Here is an 11,164-nt window from a genome sequence, read left to right as displayed (position 1 = left end):
TGATGGATAGCTACTAGTAGTTAAGATGACTTTGAAGGAGGGTTAGACCAGTTAATGGAGATTAGGTCTACCATTGACTATTAGTAATGAATACCATATAGAGCCTCCATGCTCATATACCACTGAATACCAACTGCTGGACAGCAACAGTGGAAGGCAACCATTGCCTCAAAATCCTGCTATGGACTTCCTGGAAACATCAGGTTGATCATTGTGGGGAACGGTCATGACTTCTGAAGCAACACTCTTGGAACCCAAGCTCCCAAGGGGGATGGCTCCTCCCCTTCCATTACCCTCTCTGATATCAACATGATCAGCTGTAAAGGAGGAGTAGAAGGAGTGCCAGACTGCAGGCCAGATGTCTGCCCCTTTCAGACTGTTGCTCTCCAGGTAGGGCGGTGGAGCCCAGCAGGTGCAGACTATGAGACTTATTTAAGAACTCAGTCTGCCTCTGGCTGTTGTTGGATCAACATGTTCTAAGGACTTGTCCTTGCTGCATCTTGCCTGATCCAGCAGAGCTCTTCTTATGCTCCCCATGTAAGTTTGTCAATATCCCCTCCTCTAATCTGCCTAGTTGCCACCCTCTCTTTCACTCTGTGCTGTTCCTTTTAGTAACAATAGTGCTGAATTCCACACAAAGCAACTTTCAGCAGATTTGCAGTTCTGCACACAGTAAAACTGAATCAAACTGAAAGCTGGAGTTAGTGGAATCTGTCAAGTTCTGCAGTAGATCTAGAAGATTTATTTAACATTGTACACTATGCAACACATGTCCAGAAGCCTCCTGTGCAAGTGCAGCACAATGACATAATCATATTAAGCTGATTCACGAGGCCTCTGGGCATGCATAGAGTATTCTACAATATTAAAGAAGCCTCCAGAGCCACCAAAATGCTCTAGGACTGGAATGAACAACTTTGGCGCTCCTGTACATGTTGGACTGCAACTTACACAATCCCTGACTGCTGACCACTCTGACTGGGAATTATGGGAGCTGTAGTCCAAAAACGGCTGCAGTTGTGCAACCCTGCCCTAGGAAGACATGTCATATTCTAATATGTTGATGGACAGAATTAAATTATCTTCCATCTGGAATGAAATATTGGACAAGAAGGAGGGTACATTTTTGGTGCGAACAGAATGTCCATATTGACATATTTGTGAAATCTGACAAATGTCCTTATGTGCTTTCAGATCCCTAGTTCTATGTTAAGGTAACACAACTGGGGAAACAGCTTGCATGAAAAAGTCCCCTAAATAACAGACATTTCAAAGAGGAAAAGGAATAAGAAACTCCGGAGCCCTAAAGCAGGGGTTCCCAACCTGTGGTCCTCCAGATGTTGGTGAACTACAACTCCCATAATCCCCAGCCACAATAAATTACAGCAGGGAGCGATGGGAGTTGTAGTTCAGCAACATCTGGAGGAACACAGGTTGAGAACCTCTGCCCTAGAGCAGGGATTCTCAATGTTGGGTCCCCAGATGTTATTGGACTTCAACTCCCATAATCCCCAACCAAAGGCCACTGTGGCTGGAGATTATGGGAGTTGAAGTCCAATAACATCTGGGGACCCAACGTTGAGAATCCCTGCCCTAGAGGATAAGATCGAAAGTATGTGCACATGTGTATGTTTCTAGTGAATGATTTAGGGCACACTTTAATTGGTTTTTTAAGCATGTAAACCAAAATTGGCTGGAATGCTCATTTGCACTAGAAATACCTCTCTTGCATTAACATTGAGCCAACATTACAAATAGCAGAGAGAAAGGCTCTCAGAGGCCATTTAAAGCTCACTGAGAAAATGTTGTTAGGTTAACATACAGTTTCAAAACCTCCATTATTGGTGGCAAACAAGGACACCTGGGTGCTCCCTCTCTATCCCTCCCCCTTGTGTGGCCTCACAATGCCTCTACCATGATATGATGCGTGAGAACAAACTTCCCAGTGTCAACTGCACCACTTTCCCATCTCCCTACAAGCAATCTAATCTTATCCATCTCAACTGGGTCATCACTTTTAAGGGCAATTACTCTTGACCTAGAATATCATCAGCTCAAGGTTTTCAAAACATTGGGGAAAAAATTCAATTATTCTCTCCCTTGTGGAATAACAGAGTTGGAAGAGAAGCAGGGCTGAGAGCTCAACAGCCCCATCAATATTATATGTAGCTTAGCTTTATTTCTGTTATACATACAAAACTAAAGTGGCACCAAACATTGAATAAGGTAGACAATTTCTGTACTGGCTAGGTCAGGGGTTCCCCGCCTTGGGGGGAAATGTAACACCAATTTTCAAAAAGGGATCCAGGGGCGATCTGGGAAATTACAAGCCAGTTAGCCTAACGTCCGTTCCAGGCAAATTGATGGAAAGCATCCTCAAGGATAAAATTGTAAAGCACCTAGAAGAACAGGCCTTGCTGGGAGTGAGCCAGCATGGCTTCCGCAAAGGTAAATCTTGCCTCACCAACCTTTTGGACTTCTTTGAGATTGTCAACGAGTGTGTGGATCAAGGTGATCCAGTTGACATAGTCTACCTGGACTTCCAAAAAGCTTTTGACAAAGTTCCTCATCAAAGACTCCTGAGGAAACTTAGCAGTCATGGGATAAAGGGACAAGTACATGTGTGGATTGCTAACTGGTTGAAAGACAGGAAACAGAGGGTAGGTATAAATGGAGAGTTTTCACAATGGAGGGAAGTAAGAAGTGGGGTCCCCCAGGGATCTGTACTGGGACCGGTGGTTTTTAATTTATTCATAAATGATCTAGAAGCAGAGGTAAGCAGCGATGTGGCCAAATTTGCAGATGATACCAAACTCTTCCGGGTAGTGAAATCCAAAATGGATTGTGAGCAGCTCCAAAAGGATCTCTCCAAACTGGGGCAGTGGGAGACAAAATGGCAAATGCAGTTCAATGTTAGCAAGTGTAAAGTGATGCACATTGGGACGAAAAACCCCAACTTCAAGTATATGCTGATGGGATCCGAGCTGTCGGTGGCGGACCAGGAAAGGGATCTTGGGGTGGTGGTGGACAGCTTGTTGAAAGTGTCGATCAATGTGCGGCAGCTGTGAAAAAGGCCAATTCCATGCTAGGGATCATTAGAAAGGGGATTGAAAATAAAATGGCTAACATTATAATGCCCTTATACAAAACTATGGTGCGACCACACTTGGAGTACTGTGTACAATTCTGGTCACCACATCTTAAAAAGGACATTGTTGAACTGGAGAAGGTACAGAAGAGGGCAACCAAGATGATCAGGGGCCTAGAGCACCTTCCTTATGAGGCAAGACTAAAACACCTGGGGCTTTTTAGTTTAGAAAAAAGACGACTGCGGGGAGACATGATAGAGGTCTATAAGGTCATGCATGGTGTGGAGAAAGTGGAGAGAGAGAGATTCTTTTCCCTCTCACACAACACTAGAACCAGGGGTCACGCCATGAAATTGATTGCCAGGAGGTCTAGGACCAACAAACGGAAGTACTTTTTCACACAATGCGTGATCCACTTGTGGAACTCTCTGCCACAGGATGTGGTGACAGCCAACAACCTGGATGGCTTTAAGAGGGGTTTGGATGACTTCATGGAGGAGAGGTCTATCAATGGCTACTAGTCGGAGGGCTGTGGGCCACCTCCAGCCTCATGGGCAGGGTGCCTTTGAGTACCAGTTGCAGGGGAGTAATGGCAGGAGAGAGGGCACGCCCTCAACTCCTGCCTGTGGCTTCCAGCAGCATCTGGTGTGCCACTGTGTGAAACAGGATGCTGGACTAGATGGGCCTCCTTGGGCCTGATCCAGCAGGGCTGTTCTTATGGGTCCCCAGATGCTGTTGGACTACAATTCCTACCATCTCCAGCCAAAAGCCAATGTGTCTGGGGATGATGGGAGTTGTAGTCTAACAACATCTGGAGACCCAAGGTTGGGAACCCTGGCTTAGGCCACTGCTAGCATAATGCCTAGAGAAATGGGAGACAAAGGGGTACTGGCCTGAGATGGTGACACACTGTAGCCCAAGAGTGCTGACATGGCACTGCTTCTATTGGTGATATTTCACAGTATCATGAAGTAGACAGACCTGTCAAAAAATGTTTTGCTCCTTGCTTATGTTTTCTCTGTTGTTCCAAGTTTTCTGATAATTGCCAGTAAGCTGTTATGTAGGAGGAAGCATTCTTGAGAACAAAATACCTCCCCACAATAAAAGATCATGTGCACAACTCGTATAAATAAATAGTTGACATCATGAACAGAGCATTGATATACTAGGAAGGGTGAAACCTAAAAGCTGCCTTTTCCAGGCCTTTCTATAGTAGCTTACACTCTACAACCCGAGTACTTGGTCAGATCATTCGTACATTACTAATATCTGAAGCTGCTGCTATACAGTGGAGCCAAGTGACCTTTGGATAGTTACACATTCTTCCTCGTTAATATGTCTCATAGAGAAAGCTACTGTGGCAAAGCACGACCTCCTGCAAACCAAGCAAATGAAGCATGCATGCCTCCTAGATTTTAGCTACTCCTCCAGTGTCGCTCGATCACACACTTACCTTTAGTTGACTTTCCTAATGAACAGAGGAATGAACAACCATGTTCAGAGCACAGAGACCCTTCTTCAATCCTGGAACATCCAGCTTGGGGCGGGTGTGTGTGTGTGTGTGTGCGCGCGCATCTCCTTCATCTTCAAAGTCCCACTTTCCAATCTCAGCTGAAACAGCATCTCCAAATGCCTGGCACAGAATAATAATAAATAAACTTTGTTAGCCATGCCACCCCATAACAAATTGGACGGCTCACAACACCAAAATAAAAAAATTAAATTAAAACACATAACACAAAACAAACAAATTACAATATAAAATAAAAAATACATAAACATTTTAAATTTTTAAAAAATCAAATTGCAAAAGCCTGAGTGAACAGAAAGGTCTTTATCAGGCATCTAAAAGAACAAAGTGATGATGCCAGGCAAGCCTCACGGGGGAGACTATTCCATAGACGGGGTGTTGTCATTTAAGTCTTAAAAGACCCTCTCCTAGTAGCCACTGTTTTACCTCATTTGGCAGGGCCATTCTGAGCAGGGCTTCAGAAGATTTTAATGTCCAAGTCAGGACGTATAGGACAAGGCACTCTCTCAGGCAATTTGGTCCCAAGCTCTTTAGGGCTTTAAAGGTTAAAACCAGCCCTTTGAATTGGGCCCAGAAACAGACTGGGAGACAGTGCAGCTGATGAAGCACTGGCATGATCTGATCAAATGCCAAACCACAGTTCGTAATCTTTCAGCCCTATTTTGGACCAACAGCAGTTTTTGGACCATTTTCAAAAGTAGCCCCACATACAATGCATTGCAGTAATCTAAGCAGGAGCTTACCAGAGCATGGGTAACTGTGGTCAAGCTAAAGCCATCGAGGTAAGGTCGCAGCAAGTATATCAGCCAAAGCTGCTAAGAGGTGCTCCAAGCCACAGAGGCCACTTGAGCCTCTAGTGACAGTGCTGGATCATTGAGCACCCCTAGACTGTGAAACTGGTCCTTTAGCAGGGATGCAACCCCATCTAGAATGGCTGGACATCCTTGCATCACCAGTCTGTCCCTAATACCAAGGGAGAGTCCTGATTTTCTAGTCCCTGTCTCTGGCAAGTCAGCCCTCTGGATGTGCTACTTTAACATTCCTTATTTTAAGTGCTTATACCCCAGTTCTCCATCTAGCATGAGGCAACTTAATATTAATATGAAAACAAGCATATAAAATAGCAAAACAACCACAACAGGGCATCAATAAAATAAAGGAGGAGGAGTAGAAACAGAAAGACAATCACTAGTTCCTGAGAAATACCCACATTTCCTCTGGATCAGGATTTAGCTCGCCAGCTGTATATTCATGAGGAAGCCAAGTGAGCTTCTCTTGGGAGGGAGTCCTCTACTCTAGCCACTAAAGGTAAAGCGTACCGTCAAGCTGATTTTGACTCCTGGCGCCCACAGAGCCCTGTGGTTTTCCTTGGTAGAATACAGGAGGGGTTTATAATTGCCTCCTTCTGCACAGTATGAGGTGATGCCTTTCAGCATCTTCCTGTATCGCTGCTGCCTGACATAGTACCAGTGGGGATTCGAACTGGCAACCTTCACACTACCACTTCATTAATAATAATAATAATAATAATAATTTGTTAGAATCACTGTGTCAGGCCTTCCCACCAGCCATAGGAGGGCCCAATTACTCACCCAGTCACAGGGCTGAGAAGATGGAGGCTGCACTGCTCCTGAGTACAGTCAAAGCTGGCCAGGACCTTCCCCTGTTGCAAGGGCAGAGCCACCATTGGGTGAATGGTTTCAAATAACCCAGGCCGCCACCAATCAGGGGCCATGAGTGCGGCCCCAGATACGCCCCCCGCATCTGATGTCATACATGGGGGCCATTTGGAGCCGAAATCGGCCTGCACTGCATTGGCAGCACAGCTGGAGTGACTCTCCCTGCCTTAAAGGCAGGGAGAGCTGCTCCTCGTCTCGCTGCCAACTCAGTGGGGCCGATCGATCTCCCAAATGGGGCCACATGGCCCCATTTAGAAGAGAGATTGGCCCACACTGCCAATGTGGGCCGATCTCAGCACTGCCCCTGCCTTTAAGGCAGGGAGAGTTGGTCTGGCCCATGCTGCCCAATGCAGTGCGGGTCAATCTCCCTTCTAAATGGGGCTGTGCGGCCCCGTTTAGAAGGGAGACCATGCCCCCGCATCTGACATCTGGCTAGCCAGGCCCCATGTCTGATGTCAGATGCGGGGGCGGGGCCAGGGGGCCGCGGCAGCTGCACATGGGCCGCCACCAGCCTTGCTCCGCTCCTGCCCAGTTGCCAGGGAGAGGCAGCACACCCGGGAACCAACAGACCATGGGTGGGCCAGCATGGGCCAGCAGGTTGCCTCCTGGTGGTGAAGAGGTGAAGGCAGGGCCTTAGCAGCCAGCAATTGCAATCACTGGGTGGGGGGCCAAGAGGTGTTGTTGCAAATTGGTGATATTCTGTGGAGGGAGTATCCAGAAGGTGAAGGGTAGGGAAAAATTCCTGAGTTAAATGCAAACTGCAAAATGTGTGTCCTCCTATGTTTTACATAGGCTTTAGATATGCAGAATGAGTGGAACCTAAGCCCATTTTTTGTCTGAACTGATCCCATTAGGTGTGTGTGTGGGGCGGGAGGACATGAGGTGATGAAGGCAGTCACTCACAAAGGAAAAGGTTAAGCGTTCTGCTGTTTGATCCAGCTGCTTGGCAACTCATCATGCCATCCTTCCGTTCTTAGCTATCCAACTAAACAGCCCTGGATTAACCATAAGGCAAAACAAGCACATGCTTAGGGCATCAAGGGAAGGGGGGGTACCACAGAGCTTCCCCCCTAGCTATCATGCCCTTAACTCTTTAACTGAACATAAGAACAGCCCTTGGCCCATCTAGTCCAACATCCTATTTCACACAGTGGCCCACCAGGTGCTGCTGGAAGCCTACAGGCAGGAGTTGAGGGCATGCCCTCTCCTGCTGTTACTCCCCTGGAACTGGAACTCAGAGGCATCCTGCCTTTGGGACTGGAGGTGGCCTACAGCCCTCCAACTAGTAGCCGATGATAGACCTCTCCTCCATGAAGTTATCCAAACCCCTCATAAGGCCTTCCAGGTTGTTGGCTGTCACCACATCTTGTGGCAGAGAATTCCACAAATTGATTAAGCGTTGTGTGAAAAAGTACTTCCGTTTGTTGGTCCTAGATTTCCCGGCAATCAATTTCATGGGATGACCCCTGGTTCTAGTGTTATGTGAGAGGGAAAAGAATTTCTCTCTATCCACTTTCTCCACATCATGCATGATTTTATAGACCTCTATCATGTCTCCCTGCAGTCATCTTTTTTCTAAACTAAAAAGCCCCAGGTGTTGTAGCCTTGCCTCATAAGAAAGGTGCTCTAGGCTCCTGATCATCTTGGTTGCCCTCTTCTGCACCTTTTTCAGTTCTACAATGTCCTTTTTTAGATGTGGTGACCAGAATTGTACGCAGTACTCCAGGTATGGCTGCACCATAGTTTTGTATAAGGGCATTATAATATTAGCAGTTTTATTTTTATTTTCAATCCCCTTGAAATCAATCCCCTTCAATCCCCTTGATCTACTTCTAGATCATTTATGAATGAATTAAAAAGCACCGGTCCCAGTACAGATCCCTGGGGTACCCCACTCCTTACTTCCCTCCATTGTGAAAATTCTCTATTTATCCCTACCCTCTGTTTCCTGTCTTTCAACCAGATATCAATCCACACATGTACTTGTCCCCTTATCCCATGACTGCTAAGTTTTCACTCTCAAAGGTTTGTGAGGCAAGATTTACCTGTGCAGAAGCCATGCTGGTTCTCTCCCAGCAAGGCCTGTTCTATGTGCTTTACAATTTTATCCTTGAGGATGCTTTCCATCAATTTGCCTGGAACGGACGTTAAGCTAATTGGCCTGTAATTTCCCGTATCGCCCCTGGATCCCTTTTTGAAAATCGGTGTTACATTTGCTACTTTCCAGTCCTCCGGTACAGAGCCTGATTGCAGGGATAAGCTATATATTTTGGCAAGGAAGTCGGCAATTTCACATTTGAGTTCTTTGAGGACTCTTGGATGGATGCCATCTGGCCCTGGTGATTTGTTAGTTTTCAGTTTTTCCAGACAATTTAGAACATCATCTCTTGTCACTTCTATCTGACTCAGTTCTTTAGCCTCCATCTCTGAAAAGTCTGGTTCAGGAACAGGTATGTGCTCAGTATCCTCTGCCATGAAGACGGATGCAAAGAACTCATTTAGCTTCTCTGCAACCTCCATATCCTCCTTAATAATCCCTTTCACTCCCTCATTGTCTAATGGTCCAACAGCCTCCCTGGCAGGTTTCCTGCTTCTGATGTATTTAAAGAAGTTTTTATCATCCCCCTTGATACTTTTAGCTAAATGTTCCTCAAACTCTCTTTTCGCCTCCCTTACTGTCACCTTGCATTTCTTTTGCCCCCTTGCATTTCACTGCTACACTCAACTTTAGTCAATTTTTTGTAATTGCTTTTATTTGTCATGTTCAACTTTACTCTGCATTGTTAAGAGAATGTTTTCTTTGGCTCTGTGAGCGACTGAAGTTTTGAGAAACTACTAAACTATGTATCTGAATTAAAAAGTCGTTGATTTGCAAAAGATTACTGTAAAGGGCAGTACAAAATATTCATGTAAAAGATGATTGTCTGTTATGATGTCTGACCTTGAAGATGAAATATTTTCTCAAGCATTCCTTCTGTTGTGGCTATTTATATGAAATTATAGGCAGTGGAACTGTTTTGTTTTACCTTAAAAAATCTAGAAGAAAACTTTTCAAAATTTAAATAAATATTAAGATATAAGTAAATAATTTGCTTGAGTCTTAATGTAGGGGGCCGAGGAGGGGGCACCATTGTGTGGCTGTGCTTAGGGCATCAGTTGCCCTTAATCCGGCCCTGAAACAAAGCAAAAACCAATTCTCTCTCCGCCTCTTCTGTGGTGTGATTTGAGATTGGTTGGAGGAAAAACCCAGAGCAAGTCAGTGGGAACAAACAGGAAAAAGATCTGCCAGGATGTTCCAGGGAGTGCAGGGAGGAGCCGCCAGCTATGTGAACTGTCAATTTAATCCCCTGAATTAAACATCTTGTGAATCTGCTGCAAAGCAGATTCACATCCATTCTGCATATCTAAGGGTATTTTACAATTCCAGTTAAAGTGTTTTGATGGTTTCCATTCTGTAAAACTGTTTCTATTTATTTATTTATTTCTCTTTTTTGTATGGTTCTATTTTTAAACTATGTACATTGCCTAGATATGTATATGTTAGGCAGTCTACAAATGTGATAGATAGATGTTTTGAATCTGTTCTTAGTTATATGTACATTAATCCACCTTACCTTTTGCTTGACTGGAAGACCACTGACTATATGCAGTTAGTATATTGTACTGAGAGGTGTGTTCACAGATAGAGGGTCCCCTTCAGAGGGCAAGATGGCCTTCAAGTTCCTTCCCTATCCCCCGGTTCTGTTGTAACATATAGTCTTTATTACGGTCTTTGACCAGCCAATCTGGTTCTGTTAAAACCTGCAAAAGACTGCATTCGTTATGATGGTAAGAGGAAGAAGGAACTCAGCCTCAACACAACCAGCCCCCTTACTGATTTGTTGGTGCTATTCTTTCCTTCCTGGGTATCCATTATGTTCACCTGTCAGCCCTTACTTGTTGTTACTTTCCTTAAGAACATAAGAACAGCCCTGCTGGATCAGGCCCAAGGCCCATCTAGTCCAGTATCCTGTTTCACACAATGGCCCACCAGATGCCTCTGGGGAGCCCACAGGCAAGAGGTATGTGCATGCCCTCTCTCCTGCTCTTGCTCCCCTGCAACTGATATTGAGGGGCGTTGTGCCTCTGAGGCTGGAGATGGCCCACAGCCACCAGACCAGTAGCCACTGATAGAACTGTCCACCATGAATCTGTCAAAGCCCCTTTTAAAGCCATCCAATCTGGTGGCCATCACCACATCCCAGGGCAAAGAATTCCATAGATTAATTATGCGCTGTGTGAAAAAATACTTCCTTTTGTTGGTTCCTAAATTTCCCAGCCTTCAGTTTCATGGGATGAGCCCTGGTTCTAGTGCTGTGAGAGAGGGAGAATTTTTTTCTCTCTGTCCACCCTCTCCATTCCATGGATAATTTTATACACCTCAATCATGTTTCCCCTTAGTCGCCTCTTTTCCAAGGTAAAGAGCCCCAGATGCTGTAGCCTTCAGCACCAGATGCTTCTAAGGCTTCAGCACAACTGCCCCCCTTTTGATTTGCATGTCAGCACATTGAGCTGAACAAAGGGAAATGATCTGAGCTCTCTATCCATCTATTGCTGGGAAGGTGAGCTGAGATGGACAGCTGGGTGAGGTTCTGCTGTGTCATTGTTCTTTGCCAAGATGTTTGCCAGGAGCTGTGATGTGTGTCCTGCAGAGTGACCTGCCTGCCCCAGGGAGCCCTTGACTCCTGCCCAGCTATAATTACCTTGCCTCCTTCCTTCCACGCACCTCAGGGAGGCCAGAGAGGTAAACAAATATAAACATCATCCATGGCACCCAGCCGTTACCAGCTGACGTGCTTCTCAGCTGAGATGAATATGTGGCACAA

The sequence above is a fragment of the Hemicordylus capensis genome, chromosome 2 (assembly GCF_027244095.1).
Source record: "Hemicordylus capensis ecotype Gifberg chromosome 2, rHemCap1.1.pri, whole genome shotgun sequence".
Lineage (NCBI taxonomy): Eukaryota > Metazoa > Chordata > Lepidosauria > Squamata > Cordylidae > Hemicordylus > Hemicordylus capensis.
The sequence above is the reverse complement of the archived record's forward strand: the minus strand, read 5'-3'. Positions refer to the sequence as shown.